We start from the raw sequence: 15,383 nt of genomic DNA, 5'->3' as shown, positions 1-15,383 counted from the left end.
TAAACAACTAACACTTTCAAGTTTACCATGCAAACAAGTAGTCCTTGAATTATGTTTCAGGTCCGGTGTACTTGAGGTTGGGCAGGTAGTTTTACAGGTAGAGATGTAATATCACTTAAAATATACTACACAAGGGATTAACTGTTGTTGTACCAGCTATAAGTCAACGCTAAGGTAGAATGTAGCACAGGGAGCTATTCACTTTAAAAGTAAAAGATTCACTTTGATGTTTCAGTGAGCTATATGCACTCATACAAACCACTGTGCCCAATTATACATCCAACCTACACCTAGACGTAAATCTGAAATAACCAAGTACAAATGCAGACAGACACTGAAACACCTAGTGAGGTAGTTAGAGAAGCATGCTAAGATTGACTCACACAGACAGGCACAACTGATATGTATTTTGTGGTAATGAAGGCATTTTCTAACACACTTAAATGACCCAATATTCACTCATAAACCCAGGAGGCAATTTATGCAGGCTGTTACAGAGGCATTCAGGCAATCGCATATCACATAAAGAGAGTCATTGATTTAGTAATACATTCACATACACATGGAATCACAGCCCCAGATAGGAAGTGAAATACTCATTGAGATGTTTGCTAAACAACTGACACTTTCATGTTTACTTTGCAGAGAAATAGCCCTTGCAATTAGGCCTGGGCGGTGATCTATGCTCCATTCATGCGGTTTGCAGAGTTTTTTGCACTCCAGGCTCTGCGGAGCTCGTGGAGTGCAGAAATCTCCTCTCTGTGTAGAGCAGCAGAGTTTTTTCACTGCTCATGGTTGAGAATGGTCGAATTTCTACACAAGCGGCAGGAAGATCAATTCAAATGGCAGTTCACACTCTACTCTGCCACTTGTGGAACTCTGCTGACTTTTTTTGTCACTTCGCGGAGTTCCGTGTAGGGAAACTCAGCAAACAACGCCCAGGCCTGCTTGCAATATGTTTCACGGCTGGTATACTTGAGCTTGGGCATGCAGTTTTTCTGGTAGAGCGGTCTTCTCACTTAAAAATGCTACACAAGGTAACAACTGGTGTTGTACCACATTTAGGTGAAGACTGAGATAGGCTGTAGCTAGGCCATAGTGTATGGAGCTAGTCACTTAAAAATGAGAAGGTGCACTTTGATGTTTCAGTAAGCTATATGCATTCATGGAAACCTATGTGCCCAATTGTACATCTAGCCTACACCCAGACTTAAATTGGAGATAGGTAAGTAGAAAAACAAACAGACACTGAAATACTTAGTGAGATAGTTAGAGAAGCTTGCTAAGATTCACTCACACAGACAGGCACAACTGATATGTATTTTGGAGTAATATAGGCAGTTTGTTATACACTTAAATAACCCAATATTCACTAGTATATACAGGAGGCAATCTATGCAGGCCCTTACAGACACATTTAGACAATCACATATCACTTAAAGAGAGGAAGTGATTTAGGGAAAGATTTACATACATATGGAATTACAGGCTCAGGTAGGAACTGAAAACCCCATTCATATATCTGCTAAACAATTGACACTTTCAAGTTTACCAAGCAGACAAGTAGTCCTTGCATTATGTTTCAGGCCTGGGATACTTGATTTTGGGCAGGTAGTTTTACTGGTAGAGGTGTCTTATCACTCAACAGTGCTCTTCAAGGCATAAACTGTTGTTGTACCAGAAATAAGGGAACACTAAGGTAGGCTGTAGCTAGGCCATAGTGCAGGGAGCTATTCACTTAAAAAGTAAAAGATGCACTTTGATGTTTCAGTGAGCGGTAAGAACTCATAGAAACCTATGTGCCCAATTATACATGGAGCATACACCAAGACTTACATTTGAGATACCTAAGTAGAGAAGTACACAGGCACTGAAACACCTAGTGAGGTAGTTAGAGAAGTATGCACAGATTCAATCACACAGACAGGCACAACTGATATGTATTTTGTGGTGATGAAGGCAGTTTCTTACACACTTAAAAAACCTAATATTCACAAGTACACCCAGTAGGCAATCTATGCAGGCCCTTACAGAGACATTTAGACAATCAAATATCGCACAAAGAGAGGCAGTTTTTCAGTAAAAGATTTACATACACATGGAATCACAGTCGCAGGCAGGAATATCTGCTAAACAACTGACACTTTCAAGTTTGCCATGCAGACAAATAGCACTTGCATTATGTTTCATGCCTGGTATACTTGAGCTTGGGCATGTCATTGTTCTGGTAAAGATGTCTTATCACTTAAAAGTGCTACACGATGTGAAGACTGTATTTATAGAAAAATGTGTGCCCAATTATACATCCAGCCTACACCCAGATTTAAGTCCAAGATACCTAAATACAAAATCAGACGGACACTGAAGCACCTAGTGAGGTAGTTAGAGAAGCACACAAACATTCACTCACAAAGACAGGCACAACTGATATGTATCTTGTGGTAATGAAGGCAGTTTCTTACACACTTAAATAACCCAATATTTTACAGACAGATTTAGAGGACCGTAGATATTACAAAGACAGACAACCATTTATGAACAAACTTACATATTCATGGAATATCAGCTCCTGATAGGGACTCACACAGTTATTCACATATAAGAGAGAAAACTGACACTTTCAAGGCTAACATGTAAAGCCTTAATCAATTTGAAGCTACTCTTCTACACCATATGACTGTCCCCTGAGGTAGGCTGTAGTTAGCAAACACAAGGAGATGATGGATGGAGCACTGAAAGATTTCAGACACTCACCCCCAGTCACAGATTTGGGTTAAATCCATCATTGTTCTTTAGTTCACTTTTCCACCAGAGTTCAGACCCAGCCATATGCAAATCACTCATGGGAACAGTCCAGCCTGAACTGCCAAGCCAGGTCTTCCCTGGACCGGAAACAAGCATCCTGGGACCGGTTTCACGGTAACACACCTCATCAGCCAGGCTACCTTGAATCCATTGGCAAAGTGAGCAAGGGACCCAAGTATGGGCTTACATTGCCAACTTAGGAGGAGCAAAGCAAACACAAAGAGGCTGTAGTTAGTCAATGGGGTATGCTCATTTAAGTAAATGTCTGTGTAAGTAGTTGTATGGTTGAGTGAAAGGCTGTGTGAGTAGCTCTATGAATCAGTGTGTGTGTTAGTAGCTGTATGAGCAACTTCTCACTTACCCATACATATAACAGAGCAGTAAGGTAGGCTTTCGGTAGTTAAATGATGGGTGGCACGTACCTAAGAGTGAACACATGTAGCCTGAAGATTGCCTAAGCTATTTATCCTCATGTAAACGAAATGATCAAATAGTTAAATATGTAATGTAACACAATATAATTAAGGGATGAATGTTCTGTTCTATTTTTATTTTCAGACATCAATATCTAGTTATCTACACAGAATTACCATGCCAACAAAATGTCAGAGAAGAAAGAAGCAGCAGCAAATAGAGCATCCCCTTAGAACTAAGAAACAAAAGGGGCAAAATGCAGAAAAGATGGTCAAAGAGTAAAGGCTTGCAGTTAGGAGGACCAGGACATTTCTTGTATGTAAAGTTTTACATACAATTTGTTCTTTTTTATTGTAACACAAATGGCTACTGAGACAGGCAGAATTTGAAAAATGTGCACTGAGAAATGTGCAAGCATATAAAAGGGGAAAAAATTAACATGTATGATTTTTTGCAGCATTGTGAATAGCTGTAATTTGTTACCCACCAGCACTATAGTCCATGCACTACGTGGCCATTCTTGACAACTCTGTACCATATCTGTTGTAGTAGTCTGTACCTCTGAAGGGACATTCAGGCCGGCAATTGTTGCTGTTGCCACAGCTGTAGATGATTCTCCAGCTTCCCTCTGCTTGATCGCCAGTTGGAGGTGTTTTCCATGATAGGTTTCAAGATGATATAACATGGAATTGTCCCACATGAATTATTTTTGTTCTTCCCTCAATAGTTGGTCTTGTCACATATTGTGCATTGCACTAGTTTTGCAGCAGTTTTTGATTTCCCAGATGGGATTTAAAAAAGAAAACACAAGCCACACTTGCCCTCTTCTGGGGTGGCCCCTCATCTTCAATATCTTCTCTGTCGACCTCTTCCACATCCCGCTCCTGCTGTTGTTGCAGCTGATCCCCATCTCCTTGCTCTGTTGCCATTTTTGGTACCAAAAAAAAAAAAAATGTCTCCAGACAAAATCAACCAACTGCTCACAATAAAGTTCTGGAAAAGAAGATTCAAGTAGGAGGGGTGGATGTGTACTTCCTATTCACTTTGCTGAAAAGTATATTATCCAATGATATTCCTTGCTTTCCCAGTCACGTGATAATCGCGGTGACCAACATAATCACGGTTAACCACATATCCGCGGTTACCGCACGAAAGCGGAAATTCAAAATATAAGTTTAAAGTAGTTTTCTTTAAAAATGGAAACAAAAGCAGAACTTTCAATACTATATTAGTGAACAGCTATACTGAAACTTGTTCACAATATCTCTATATATGTTTCAGAGTTGTTGAAAAACGTGTGGTATCCATGATTACTGACGTCATCACAACTTCCGCTGTCTTTGCAAAAAACTGGAACTAAATAAAAATGATTTTGTTAAAAAATTACAATAGACAGATACTTTTAAACAAGAGAGCAGTGAAATATCAATTAAAATAGGTATATATATCATCATCATCATAACTTTGTTTTGATCGCACAGATCCAAAAAAGTACACAGTATAAGTATATAAAAAAGAAAGAGAAGTATAAACTATTTTGATAAATATGCTAAAAGGTCAATTTCATAAAATAGTTGTGCAAAATACAGGGTACAACAACTCAGGAGAGAATAAAATGCTTCATGCAGATAATTTCCCACGCCTGATCCACAGTGCCTACCAGAATTTTGAGAGGCCAAAAACCATTATTCTTCGGATATCAGTGCACAAGATTCTCATCACCTCGAGATAGTGACCCGGACCTGCAAGTCTACACAGCAGGAATATTAATTTTCTCCTCGGAGATGAGTAATGTGGACAAAAGAAAAGTAGATGAACAATGGATTCCGGGCAGACTTTACACACAGTGCAGATTGTCAGTAGAAACACTTCCGCACCACTTAGAAAAGAACAGTCTGGTGGGCAAAGTCTTTTAATGGAACTGCAAAAATGGTTTGTATGCCATGGGAGGAACAATTTCATCAATGCTAGATTCAAAACAAGGGACAGGTTTAAAATTCAGAAAGTCGTTAGTCAGACTGGGTACAGGTTTTACCAGGTCATTTGCAAGTATCAGTTGCCAATACATTTCTTTCAACTTTACCCTTGGAATTTGCATCATACTTTCCTGGTTGGACCAGAATGCCTCCATCCACCACCTCCCCAGTAGTTCCCATAAAGAAATTAACCACCTGATCAACCTAGCCCTAGGGAATTTCAAAAGATCTAACAAAGTCTCTTGATTGATAGGTTTCAAGTTCTTCCACTGTCCATAGCCTGTACCAGAACATTAACAGTTTATAGTTCAACTTGTCTACCAGCTGTCTGTGGGCAAGGTTCATGTACAAGGGTATCAGAGGGGAGCTAGAGGGGAGATCTACCAGTGATCTTAAGAAACGGTTTTCAGTGGTTTTAAGGGGGTTTGGATTACCCATACCCCACAACTCTGCACCGTAGAGTACCCCCCCAGGACCTTGGTGTTGTAAATTTCAAGTGCTGGAGCAGTTTGATGGGAAACCGTCTTCCTATGTATTTTACTAATGTGGGCGCACTGGTGAATTAGGTGTAACTTTACTTACTCTATATGGACACCCCAGTGGATCGATGAGGTCAGACGGATACCTAAGTAGTCAAAAACTTCGACTTTCTCCAGTTTGGTACTACCAGACGTAGAGGTCTTTATGACAATTTATTCATTCCTCTGTTAAAAATCATATACTTGGTTTTAGCCTAATTTAAAACCAGACCCCTCTCATCACAAAACCTTATAAAATCATTCAAAGGTTGTTGAAGACCCTGCGAAGATTTAGAGATTAAAAGTGTGTCATCTGCAAACAACAATGCAGTCACTCTTCTTACGCCAATTTGGGGGCATCACAGCCATCTCTATCTAAAAAATCAACCACTCCATTAATAAAAAGAGTAAAAAGAGTGGGGACTAACACACATCCCTGTCTCACTCCATGTTGTACAGCGAAGGTTCCTGATACTTGGTTGTTTGCGCCCTACCTGACCTGCGCTGTGTTAGATGAGTGTAGTCTAATTAAAATGTCTAAAAGATTTGCTGGCATACCCATCTCTTTCAATACTCTCCAGAGTTTGGTCCGGGGGACAAGATCAAAGGCTGGGCGCAAATCAACAAAGGCCACATATAATTTCCACCCCTTAACAACGACTTCCTTCCAATAAATACATAGAAGGCGGATAGCGTGGTCCAGAGTACTGACCTTTGTACAGAAACCTGCCTGAAAATCACTCAAGATTTGGAACTCGGTCATCCAATGGTGTATCCTTCCTAAAACCTGCTTACAAAAGATTTTCTGAAGGGACTCAATGAGGCTTATAGGCCTGTAACTCAGCGGCTGAACTCTGTGCCCTTTAATTTAAATGGGCACTATCTCTGCAATCTGCCACGATGATGGTATGAGAGCACCGGACGTGATCAGGTTTGTTACAAGATTTATGTAGAAACCCCAAAGCGATTTATCCTCTCTATACAGATCATTGGGAATTCTGTCTGGTCCGGGGGCTTGCGCTGACACACAAGAAGAAATCACCATTTGGGTTTCCTCCATAGAGAAAACCAGAGTTTCACCTTCCCCACCAAGGGTCTCAACCCACATCTCACTTGTCTCATTGCATGAGTGCCATTACCATAAAGAGAGACAAAGTAAGCGACTCACTCTTCCGGCTGGACAGTGTATTCCAAGGCTGGCCTATTTCTCTTAAGTCAATATGCTGCTTTTCTCCAAAAGGTCTTGGGGTCTTTATCTGTCAATGTGGTATGTAGGGAAAACCAAAGAGAACCCTTGCAATCCTTTTTAGCTCTGTCAGTGGCCTGCCTGTACTTGGCTCTGCAAATCACAATCTCAGGACGTGCCTTCCGTTTTACTGCACTAATAAGCGTCCCTTGGCTTTCCTGCAGTCCTGATTGTACCAGGCGCTCTTGATGTCCTGCATCGGATCTGTGCAGAGTCCCCCCCTTTTCCTCACTTTAGGTGGCCGGCTAAGCATATCCTTTATCTCACTAAAAAACAACTCATGGCAACGTCCCAGACTCTCCACAGCGTCCTTAGCGGAGAGTTTTACTAACTCCTCTATCATCCGCCGCGCTTGCACTTAACGGCTTCAAGGGCTACCAGATGCTCTTCCACCCAACCCCGCTTGATTGATCTTTGATTGTTTGTAACAGAGAGCTCCCCCAAACCAGGGCACCCCCTGATATCGATTTGTGGGGTGTCCGGTTTAATATGAGTAAGGGCAAGGGTGTTATGGTCACTCTCAAATCTTTCAACCACTGCCATATCATCCACTAGGGGCTAGAGATTGGGAGAAATTAAGCAATAGTCAATTCTACTTGGGTGGCCAGGTCAATTAAAACTACAGTCCCCATTAGGATCAGACCTAGTTCTCCTGTTTGTTGCTCTTAAATCATGTTGTAGAGTAAGGGCAAGCACCTGGCCTCCTCTCTTTGTCCATCTTACATTTTCAGAAGATCTAAAGGAGGAATTGACCACTCACGACCCCAATCCTCAGTCAAGTCTGGGGGGTAAGGGCAAAGGGTTCAAAAGTACAATTAAAATCGCCCGCCACTAATAGAGGGACACCATCTGAGTACTTGGCCAGAGCATGATCTAGTATGTGGATAGTATGTGTTTCCTCTAGGGCACAAACCACTCTATTATAGACATTAAAAATGTTAACCATCCAACCACTAAATGAAAGTCAGCTCAAAAAGCTAAAATGTCCTGCGAGTCAACATGAAGGAGTTTGACTTTGGACCCCAGTGCATTTTTCATCCTAACTGCTAGCCCTCCAGAGGGTCTACCCTGCTCTTTCCTAGTATCATCAATGGTGTAGGTAGAAAATCCACTTATAAAAGTGGTGGACATACTCCATGTTTCCTGAAAGAGGATTACATCATAGTTGTCCACAAAAGTACACCAATCTGGATCAGATAGCAATTTTGAAATCCCTGCCACGTTCCATACTAAGACCCCTAATACAGGGAGGACAGGGGCCCCTCCTTCTATGGTGCCACATCTAGAAACTATACTACTAGTTACATTAGCAGTGGGAGACTCACCACAGGTCTCAATATTGTGTGCTAGGCCTCTAAAAATTGGAACTTCTGGTAGGGGCGGACTCAATGGGTGCCCTGAAGACCCTGTGTTCATGTCGAGAGACATTCTGTCACCAGGCTGCAGTCATCTTTGGCCGTTCCCAACTCCACAAGGAAAGGGGAAACGTCTGACCCCAGTAGATCTATAGGGCACTGCCTCCAGTCTTGGTGGGCACCTATACCTAATAGAAATAGAAGTATATACTGGGGGGATAGTGCAAGAATCAATCGCCAGTAGACCAGTGACCATGTCCTTGTCAAAAAATCTAACTTCAATCGTGTGCCTAGCGACACCAGGTGAGCCAAATCTTCCTACAGATTTAATATCATCTCTGATAATGGAATAACAGTGGTGTGTGGATCTCAGCCAGTGAATGACTTTGTTTTTAAATGAATCCTGATCTTCGGACCCAGCCCAAGAAAGTTTAGGAACTTCAGTGAGGTAAACCACATCTTGAACTCCCTGAACACTCGGCCTTGTGTGGACTCCATCCCTGACTGACCCCCTCCTCTGTGTCTCTCCGCACCCTGAACAGGAGTTATACCCTTCATCTAGGATCACCTCACCTCTATCTGGGACCCCAAGTCTGGCCCCAGTATAACCAACTCCCAGCTGTATATTTCTTACTGCTAAAATAGCTGTGTTATTTGGGTGGTGATTTCTAGTGCAATCTGAGGGTTAATATAAAATACTTGCAGGGGCGGCTTTGTTAGAGGGCTCAGCATGCCCACAGGGATGAGGTCCAATGCACCTATCCTCTACTATTAATTGTGCTGCCGGTAGGGGGGCTGAGAAGGACCCGTGGTGCACCCCCTTCCTACAGGCTGTTCTCTCGGTTAGGGTGGCAACCTCCCTTCTGATGGCAACGACCTCCTCTCTCAGTTACTCAATCAGCGTCTTTAATGCATGCACCTCCGAAGCAGGGACTTTACAAAGCTCTTCAGGATTATCTAGTCCGGCTCCTGGTCCCCCTATCTCTTCATGAACAAGGACATCAAATCTGTTGTGGTACTTAACTTCAGTAACATGTGCCATGCTAGGGGACCCGCTCGGCTCAATGCATAGTGCAGATATGACCAAATCAGATTCCGGGTCAGGTCTTTTTGCCAGGCCCTTGCTCCTCCCTTTGGAACATTGTTTAAACATTTGTGGAATTAACTTGGCTGATTTTTTCCCTTGTGATGGCTTGGATGAGATGATTGGCAAGGCTATAGAATTTACGTCTATGCTTATGCCTGATTTGACTGGGTTGCCTGCATGAGTAGGAGAGCTTGGTGGACCGGCATCAGCTATTTCCTGGCACTCAGTCAATATTGACTCAATTCGGTCCATGGTCTCGTGGCAAGCTGCACCAAGAAACTTCTTTTTCCTTTTGGGATTGTCCATGCCCTGAGCTCTATCGTGACCTTTTCTTTTACCCATCTTTCTAGGAACCCCTCGGTTAATTATATACAAACTCTGCACTCTACGAAGAAATACTCAGCAGGACCCCGACACACCCAGGATCAAAGGAAGGAGGAAGAGTGGCTGCCTAGCAGTAGTTGAGATCAACTTTAAAACAAAAATTTCAATAAAAGGAAAATAAAGGAAATAAAGAAAATAAAAAAATATATATATATATATACCAGTGAGAGACGATTCGACCCGCTAAACCCGAGGAGACCAGCTTACTGCGAAGCCAAGGGGGGTGGCCCGCCCCACCTCTTCTTGCTGCAGGTGGGTGCAGATGGGCCCGCCCTTGGCCTGGGCTTTGCCCGGGTGTGGCCTGGGCACGCCCACGCATGTCCAGCGCAGCAGTAGTCCCATGCTGAATTTATGTGCCTCCGGGCGCTCTGTGCCTTACGTAGGCGCCTCCTGGTGCTTTGCTTTATGGGGGCTGGAGTCCCCTGTCAGTGGTGGCAGGCAGGAAAGGCAAGTAGCGGGCTCCCATGCAGCGGGAGTCCCGCGTGGAATTTATGCACCTACGGGCGCTCGGTGCCTCACATAGGCGCCTCTTGGCGCTATGCTTCATGGGGGCTTGAGTCCCCTGTCAGTGGTGGCAGGCAGGAAAGGCAAGTAGCGGGCTCCCGTGCAGCGGGAGTCCTGCGCTGAATTTATGCGCCTCCGGGTGCTCAGTGCCTCACGTAGGCGCCTCCTGGCGCTATGCTTCATGGGGGCTGAAGTTTCCTGTCAGTGGTGGCAGGCAGGAAAGGCAAGCAGTGGGCTCCCGTGCAGCAGGAGTCCTGCACTGAATTTATGCACCTCCGGGCGCTTAGTGCCTCACGTAGCCACCTCCTTGCGCTATGCTTCATGGGGACTGGAGTCCCTTGTCAGTGGTGGCAGGCAGGAAAGGCAAGCAATGGGCTCCCATGCAGTGGGAGTCCCGCATTGAATTTATGCACCTACGAGCACTCAGTATCTCATGTAGGCGCCTCCTGGCACAATGCTTCATGGGGGCTGAAGTCCCCTGTTTGTGGTGGCAGGCAGGAAAGGCAAGCAGCGGGCTTCCGCGCAGTGGGAGTCCCGCGCTGAATTTCTGCACCTCCAGGCGCTCAATGCCTCACATAGGCACCTCCTGACGTTATGTCATGTAATATGTGAGGTCATAAGCAGTACATTGCGGGGGGCGCGAGATATGGCTAGCTCAGCTAACTATAACTGCTGCATTTCTCTGGTTTTGTACGAGTGAAATGTCAAACTATAATGTCCCTGTAACATTTGGTGTTTTCAATATATATATATTACCTACTGGCGGTCGCCAGTAGGTAGTTATAGTTAGGACCTTGTTTCTATTCAAAAAGCGTTTATTCTTTTGCCAATATTTTAGACGCTGTTTGACAAATCTTCGCAAAAATTTCAAAACTAATGGGGCGGGGAGGTCAGCCCAAGTGTTGAAATTTTCACGGTGATTCGTCAAGCGGGGGCCGAGAAAAAGGGGGGATCCCAAAACACATTTTCTCCATGTTAATTTGAATGGGAAACTTTAGACATGGCTACAGCCCGAACTGCTGAACAGAATTACACCAAATTAGGCAAAAAGGTAGCCCTGGTTCAATTAAACACTCTTTTCATTAAATGGTGTAAATCCGTTGAGTAGTTGCTAAGAAATGTAAACATTTCGCAGATATCCATATATCTCAAGTCTGTTATTTGATTGACTGTCAACAGTTCCAACCAGGAAGTGTTGGCAGCCATCTTGTGAATCGGTTGAACCAAGTCACAAGAAAAAAGGCAAAAAAAGGATCGAATACAAGCAAAGGGGGCAGGGTAGAAACACCCTGACCCCCTAGGCCTGCAGGGCCAGAAAAAGCAAATGTATTTTTTAATTTTCAGCAAGAGTTTTTTTTTTTTTAAATAGTGCAGTCTTACATTCTTCATTTTTTTAAGCCCCCGGGTGGGCCAGGTCCCTGGGCAATTACAAAAAGTATTTGGGGGGTCTGTGCAGCCCCGGGGACTGCCACCTCCCCGGGGCTTTATTTCTGAAAATAAATGTGTGGGGGGCTCTTGCCCCCCACACACAGCCCCAGGGACCTCCACCTCATAGGGACTATATTCATGTTTGTGGAGGGGCTTACTGGAGGTAAGAGGTAGGCTAGTTGGCCCCTAAGGACCCCTAGCAGCAAAGAGCACTTTATCCCCTAACTAAGAGCACACCAGGAAGTGTGTTTGAAGAGTGGTAGACAAAGGGGGTGGCTTGCTTTCAGAACTCAGGACATTCTTGGGGACCAACTACCCCTCCTCTTACCTCCAGTATGTCCCATACAGTGGGATTGCTAAGAGTTCTTCGGAGGCCACGCCCCTCTTTCTCCACCACTCTGCAAACGCACCTCCTGACACACTACTGGTTGGGGGATGAAGTTCACTTTACTCCTGAGGAGCCTTGTGGGCCAACAAGCCCTCCTGGTAGTTTCTGTAAGTCCTACGCAGCGAAAATCCCGAGCACTGGTTGGAGGCCTAGCCCCCTTTCTCCACCACTCTGCAAACGCAATTTCTAGTTGTAAAACCTTAAAAAGTTGCTGAAAAAAAACAGGTTTCAGAGACGTTATAGTTAGAAATTATCATTTAAAAAACCTCAGAAATTCACTGAAAACAAACAGGTTTCTGGGACGTTATAATTAGAAATTAGCATTTAAAAAACCTTAGATATTCACAGAAAAAAGAGGCTAGAGGGACGTTATAGTTAGTCTGACATTTCACTCGCACAAAACCATAGAAATTCAGCTGTTATATTTATCTGAGGTAACTATAACTCACGCTCCCGCAATGCACTGCTTATGACCTCATATATTACATCACTCATGACATGGTCAGTAACATCACTGATGACATCTCAAATGATTTCCCTTATGACATCAGTGATAACATCCTCCACAGCATCTCTGACACACCCACTGACACCACTGTAGAATCTTTTATACACCCACTGCCGCTCCCACACAACCATTCACAAACCCGTTCACAGAGCCATACCAGTACATACACACCCACTCACTGATTCATTGATCTATATACACATCCAATCACTGACCCATACTCTCACTCATGGACCCACTCACTCACTAATACAGCCATTGACATATCCACTCATAGAGGCGTGAGTCACCCACAGAACTATTCACACACCTAGACACTCAACCATACAGTCAAGCATACAGCCACTTACTCACCCAAACAGTTACACACACACATACACTTACTTACTCATACAAATAGGAACACATACTCACTAAGCTATACAGTGACTGACAGAAGGACATACTTATCTATATAGCTACTCTCACATTCACTCACTCAAGCATACAGTCACTCATATACCCCGTCACTCATGTATACTGCCTTTCACATACTCAGTTTCTCACCCCTACTGAAACATGCACTCAATCACCAGCACAGCCATACAGACACTTACTCACTCATACAACTTTTCACATACTCAACAGTACCCCATACAGCCACTGACTCACCCACTCACTGATCCATACTGGCAGTCACACACCTTTTCACCCACAAACACAGAAACCCAGATAACCATAAACGTAGTCAGACAACTAAGCACCCATATAGCCATTCACAAACCTACTAACAAACGCATACGCCCACTTACACATTGACTGACAGACAGATACATACATTCACACAACCAGTCACTCACCCAATTATTCACTGATACACCTAATCAGTCACTTATACAGTCAGTCATGCATCCAGTGTGTCATCTATACAGTCACTCATAAACCCACTGATTCAACAATACACCTTAGTATATATATTTAGCACTCATAAACTTTAAAAAAAACTCACAGTCACTGGATGATGTCATCAGTAATGTCATTTGAGATGTCATCAGTGATGTCATGAGTAATGTCACTGACTATGTCATGAGTGATGTAAAATAGGAGGTCAGAAGCAGTGCATTGCAGGGGCACGAGTTATAGTTACCTCAGCCAACTATAATGGATGATTCCTTCCCCTAATTGTTGTCACTTGTCACCTATGGCGCCTGGGTTTCTCACTTTTTTGGAATTCTTAACTCCCTGGAGGCTGAAACGGCGACCGTTTCAAACAAGGAACCGGAGACTTGGCCCCCCCCTTACCTATTATTACGAGCCAAGAAGTGTCATGGGACCTGAAGGGAAGTAAAGTGGGCAAGGCTCCAGGACCAGATGGAGTCCCTGTCGATGTTTTCAAGATAGCCATTGAATTATGTGCCCCAATCCTAACTAGAGTTTATAATATGGCTGCGACAACAACGATCCCGCCTTCATGGGGTATGTCTATTATGGTCCCCATTTTCAAGAAGGGTAATAAATCAGATTCTAAGTACTATCTTCCAATCTCATTATTAGATTCATTGGCAAAAGTAATGAGGAAAATCCTGCTCAAGAGACTAGAAGAATGGGCCTGGGATTGCTCAATACTTTCATCAGCACAGTTTGGCTTCAGGAAAGGTGTAGGGACCCTTTAGCAATGTTTAAATCTGGATCTACTTTAGGGAAGTGTACAGGTGCCAAAGGCGGAAGATTATATCTGTGCTTTGATGACCTGAGCAGTGTTTTTGATCTAGTAGACCATACATTTCTCTGCACCACTTTGCTCGCTATGGGGGTGCGTTTACCAATCATCTTCTTTCTGGCAAGACTATATGAGAATCTGGCAAGTAAGGCAAGCTATGGCCCATGAGGTGAATGTACCACCAACTTCACAGTCAAACGCGACATTCAGCAAGGCTGTGTACTTGCCCCCTTGTTATTTTTTGTATTTATAAATGGGGTGGACCAGACTTTACAATCTGTGCGTGCTGCTGCCCCAAAAGTGGTTGGGCGCCCCACACCAGTGCTCTTGTATGTTGATGATGCTGTCTTGCTGGCCAGGACTCCAGTGGAGCTGCAACGTTTAATGGATACCGTTGGGGATTTTATTGCTGCTAGAAAACTGATTATTAACAAAAGCAAAACATATTCAATGGCCTGTGGGTTAAGGGACAAGCATTGTAGAACATTTGTTATGGATAAGTTGCCAGTAACCTCTGTTGATACCTTTTGCTACCTAGGTATTACCTTTTCATGTAACGGTTCATGGCCCCATGAAATCACTAATGTGAGGTGCAAAATGAACAGAAACACCCGTGGAGTTTTAGATTTTCTGCCAAGTTGGGCTCCAGGCCAGTTAAGGAGATAACAGTAATTTATAAGGCAAGGGTATTATCTATTGCCACACATGGGGCTGGTGTGTGGGGCTACCACTACAGTAAAGAGCTTCAGATTGAGGAAAATGGTTTCCTCAAATGCTTGCTTTGTCTGCCTACTGGGGTTTCTGAAATCATTAATAGACAAGTAGTGCTCCAGCACCTTGCAGAGATAGTTGCACTTCGTCCTCTGCTGTTCTGGCGTTCTATATGGACCAAAGAGAAAACTAGTTTTACAAAGTCCATCATTTTAGATTGTTTTACCTTGAACAATGCACTAGTGATTCCTTGGTTATGCTACATTGATTGTATGTACAGTAAACTACTTAAGATGTAAGTCCGGACTAACCCTCTGCTAGTTACATCACTTAGCAAGCAGTCCATAAGAAAACTTTTAT

This window comes from Triturus cristatus, chromosome 12, assembly GCF_964204655.1.
Source record: "Triturus cristatus chromosome 12, aTriCri1.1, whole genome shotgun sequence".
In the NCBI taxonomy this organism is placed as follows: domain Eukaryota; kingdom Metazoa; phylum Chordata; class Amphibia; order Caudata; family Salamandridae; genus Triturus; species Triturus cristatus.
This window is presented reverse-complemented; position numbering follows the sequence as displayed.